Source organism: Pteropus vampyrus, unplaced genomic scaffold, assembly GCF_000151845.1.
Source record: "Pteropus vampyrus isolate Shadow unplaced genomic scaffold, Pvam_2.0 Scaffold5, whole genome shotgun sequence".
Lineage (NCBI taxonomy): Eukaryota > Metazoa > Chordata > Mammalia > Chiroptera > Pteropodidae > Pteropus > Pteropus vampyrus.
Genome location: NW_011888786.1, coordinates 2927536 through 2932628, shown reverse-complemented (window position 1 = coordinate 2932628; position 5093 = coordinate 2927536). Strand labels below are relative to the sequence as shown.

The following is a 5093-nucleotide window of genomic DNA, read 5'->3' as shown; positions in this document are numbered from 1 at the left end:
TCCTGCCTCTTACATGCTAAGTGATCTCAGCCAAGAGATTTCACCCAGTTTTCTAATCTGTATTTTAAAATCAATAAAATTGGGGATGAGATGTCATGGTTTCTCAGACTCGTTCTTATTGCTTGAGATCATGTGGTTGCAAGCAACAGAAACCAACTCTGGCTCTCTTAGGCAGTAGAGAAGTGTATAAAAGGGGTACTGGGTAGCTCTCAGAATCAAAGGGAGAGCTGGAGGACCAGGGCCAGGAAAGGATAGGAACTAAGGTCTGAGTATCACTGTAAGAACAGAGTAATAGTAGTACAAGTATTAGCAGCTACATTTATAAATTATACTATATTTAATATGTACCAGGCACATCCTAAACTCTTTAGATATTCTAACAATTTAATTCTCTTTAGATATTCTAACTATTTAATTCTCACAACAACTCTGTGAGTAAGGTACTATTAAAGACTCCATTTTAGAGATAAGAGAGGTGAAATAACTTAGCTAGTAAGGAGTTTGAACCCAGACTCTTGAGTCTCTGCTCTTGGAAAGTCTGTGCTACGTTACCTTTTTGATGAGTAGTCACGTCAGGGCCCCAAATGACTTCAACCACTTTTCTGCCCTTGTGTTATTTCACCAGGATTCAAAGTCTCAGGAGAGGTGGCACAATTAGAATAGTGTGAGGACTGGTTTGAGTCTCATGCTCAGCATTTGGCTAAGGGAGGGCATGTCACTTTTCTGACAATATTCCCAAGACTGTACAGAAAAAAGCGAAAGGAACTCCCTTAAAGGGAAGCAGGGTGGCGTCACCCAAAGCAAAGGGAATGGATCTTGTCCGGCCAAGTACATAAGTCGCTAGCACACCATTTCATTTCATTTTTTAATTAAGGCTTGTAAGATTTCCAAGATCCCTCTCATTTCACTACGTGACTGTGATTTTCATACAATCTCTAGGAGTCAAGCGAGAGTTAGCACAGGACTCTAATATGCTTTATAAAAGAAAAAAGAGAGCATGAACAAAATTGAGAACTATTTCCTGACCTTTTAATGTATATCAGAGCGCTGTGCTAACAGCTTTACACATAATCTCATTTCATTCTCGCAAAGTTATGAAATAGGTATTTCACAGATGAAGACACTGAAGGTTATAAAGATGTAATGATTTGCCCAAGGTCACACAGCCAGTAGAGCCGAGACTTAAACCCCAATTTGTCAGATGAGAATTTTCGTTTTCTTAATTTACAAGATATTAAGATATGCTTGACTGTACAAAAATTGGAGTGGTCCTTTAAGCAATGGAAAAACAAGTCTAAGCATACATAATATGCAAACTGTTTTACAATATAAACCTGAGAAGATTAAATTAAACCATAATTGTGAAAATAACTTTAAAGCTAAAAGCATTAATTATATTGCATATATCGTTATAATTAGTACAAGAATATTAAAATCACATATTGATTATGAAATGCATTGACCCAGTAAAGTAACCAAAAAGAATTGCTTTTATAATAAAGCTTCATAACCTTGAACTTTCTTTATAATCATGCACTTTAGGTGTTAACAACTCTGTGATATTCACTCCAGGGAAAGAGAAAAGAGAAAACAATTGAGAAAGATTGAAGGTTGACGGTGCCTTCCAGTCTCCCTTAAAGCAAGTAGTTGTCCATTCACTTTAACCCTCTATTTTCCTTGCAAAGAATACGATCAGTACACTTGTAGAGAAGTTTTTGCAGGCAATTACAGTTTATAATTATTTCAAATAATTGTTTTATGAAGGGGGCAATACCGCAGGGAAATTTCTTCTCAAAATATGGAGCAGGAAGATCAAAAAGAAAGATGTAAATACAAAAATCTATAACTGGTCATACAGAATCACACATTTATCTACTTATGACTATTTGGTGGGAGAGTGGTTATATCTACATATACAGTCATATCTACACAACATTCAGAAATATAAATATGCAGGCTAGGACTTTTAGCGACAGACAGAAACTGCAGGTAATCCAGGGTAAGTCATTAACTAATTACATGACTCTGGGCAAGTCACTTGATTTCCCTTTGCCCTTTGGTCCACCCCCCAATTGGGCACTACACAGAAACTCCCTGAAAACCAGATGTTACATCAAAGCCAATATTTCCTGGAGGCCAGCCTTGCTGACTTCTTTGAAAAGCACTAAATTTAGAAGTAGCGTGCAAATAACACTGCTCAGATTAAACTCGCTTATTAGTGGTCCAGATGATAATCAAAGGCAAACAGATGGTCGCTTAATGAATGTTATTGGAAGGAAGGCATCTTTAAATATAGCAGTTGTGTGAAAAGTTTGCTTTTTTCTTACGAGTTATTTTGATAATCATGTTAGAATGTTGGCATCTTTTTCCAGAATATAACCTTGTGGAGCCTCATAGACATCTTGAGCCAGATCAAAGCTCTGGAGAGCCAACGAAAGGTTTCTCCAAGTCTAATAAGCAAACTTATACAGTTAAAATGGAGATCAAAAGCCTTAACAGAAAGCATATAGTTATCGAGAGCCAGAATGAATATCTTAAGGAATCAGAGATATCAAGCATACCTTGCTTTTTAGAAACCTGACATGTAAAACCAAATCAATACCAATGCCAGAAAAGGGAATGGATATTTCTTTTACAAAAGATTTATAATAGGATTCCTATGACCCAAAATACCCTAACATGTTTTTAAAATTATTTGATTCTTTTTAAAGAAACATGCCATCCATCCTCCTTGCTCAGCAAAGATGTGGTTGGTTTGTGACTATATCTCATTCCCTTCTATACAGAGAAAAGAATTACAAATTACATCCTAAAATAAGTAAGATAGTTTTCCACATGACCACTGGTGACTCTGAACCAGCGTCAACCTATTGATGTTAATGAACGTTATAACACAACTAATATTAACTGAATATTTAGACAAGTCTAACTGTAAAAGATATTTGTCAAAACAAAACAAAACTATACACACTTACCAGTTTTCCTGGAGTACAACTGGGGTTGACAGAGGCACAGCTCTACAAGGTTATGTATCATTCGAGGTTCATTCAGGATACAGAAACCACACTAGTTAATTGAGAGAAATGAATAATATGAAGTATTTTTAACTAAATACAAAGTTATTAAGTAGGTAACTGAAGGAGTAAAAACAGAACTCCTAGCAGTGGTGGGCTGCTGTGTTTCAACCAGCCTTGCGGTTGAAGAAAACTGAGTTACAGCATCTGCCAATTTCCATAGTGTATATATTCCCACCATGGCTGCATTCTAGTTACCAACAGTTTAACAACTGACTTGCAAAATTTCTGAAAATTTAACAATCATCTCTCAAAAGCCAACATGGGCTGGCTCTAGCACAGAGATAGCAACCGCAGGAAACAGCTAACACCCCTAGGACTTAGGAACAAAGAGAAGAGGCTGAAATTAATCAAAACTTAGAAGCTTGGAGGAGGAGCCCCAGAAGAGCTGAAACAGAGATCTAAGGAGGGTGTGCTGCTCAGCTGGTGTTGGTGAGGGGAAAAGCGGTCCATGGGCCTGCGACACTTCTAAAAGGTGTGGGACAGCTCCCGCCAGAGTCTGAGCCTCGCCAGCCCCTCGCCAGCCCCTTTGCAGGAGGCAAGCCCCTGGCTCCAAGGTAAACTACGTGCCACCGAAAGGCCGTAGTCAAAAACGCAGATGTGTTAGCGGTCCAACAGGACTCCCACGGAGTGTGCTATTCAGGCGTTGGAGGAATATAACATAGGGAAGGATATTGCGGCCCATATTGAGGAACTTCGGTGGTCACGTGACACATGAAACCAAACACTTCAACTATGTGGGCCAAGAGGCCCTTCTTCCGTTCAAATCTGGTTGAAAGGATGGACTATGCCACACACCCAGCGATCCATCCAGACACGATGACTTGCAGCCTAAATTCCAAATCTAAGTCCTCTGACTTCATTTCACCATGCTATCTCTTTATCCAGAGACCTATCATTTTCAGTTAGGAAAGAAACCAAACTCTCAGCACCAACTTTGAGGTCTACTCAGGAAGACTCATATTCTTGTAAGTCTACTGAATATATAAGTCTACTGAAGACATATTCTTTTGTTATTTTTTTAAATTTTTCCATTACGGTTAGCACACGATATTATATTAGTTTCAGGTGTACAACATAGTGATTAGACATTTATGTGACTTACGAAGTGATCACCTCAATAAGTCTAGTACCCATCTAACACCATACAAAGATTTATATTCTTAATGGGGTATAGCAGAGATCCTCTTAGTTCTTGCAGTTCTTGCTGCTAGTCATTGCTTTAAAGAATTTTGGTAGTATGCAACAAATGCCCTAATTAAGAGGTCTATCTGTTAAAGTCGTGGTCAACTGGAAGTAACAGAAACCATAAAAATAATAAGCCAGACAATTCAGGAAACGTGGGCTGGAAACTCTCCTGCCTGAGCTGACACTGCAGTCCAGAAGTGGACTTTCATCTTCCTCGGGAAAACCTCAGTTCTGTTCTTACCGTCTTTCAACTGATTGGATCAGGCCCACCAGATTTCTTAGGATAATCTCCCCTTACTTAAAGTCAACTGATTGTAGATATTAAACAGGTCCATAAAATATCTTCAGAGAAACACCCAGAAGAGTGTTTGTATAGGAAATAAAGAATTGAGGACTTTCTGGACTTTATAAAATGGATCCTATGGGAGCCGCAGCAGTAAAGTCAACTGGCACATAAGGAGAACATGCTTAGGGTGTGACTGCACCACCCAAAACCACAGAAATGCCATCCGAGACTGCTTCCGATAAGCCCCCGGCTGCAGAGATCAGTAAGCATGAGGATACCACCTTGTAAGGTCCATGTAAGCTAAATACCTTAGACACATGATGTTCAAGCCTGATCTAATCACCGAAAGCAGAAGACTCAGGCCTCCTGCCATCATAGCCACTGGCTTGGGCTGTCACACAGCTATCCACACTACCAGTCAACATAGCTCGCTTGGGAGATGCTAAGGATTTTTGTCCCTCAGCTCTGTCACATAAGACTCCGTGTTGTATGTCAACCTACATGGGTACCTGACTGGTTTACTTGAGAAGATTCCACTCAGTAAA

General features: G+C 39.2%; 1 pseudogene; it reads left to right on the top strand.

Annotated features, from left to right (window-relative positions):
• The first annotated feature begins 3635 nt into the window (after positions 1–3635).
• LOC111743545 lies at positions 3636–3850 on the top strand (annotated as a pseudogene).
• The last annotated feature ends 1243 nt before the right edge of the window (positions 3851–5093 follow it).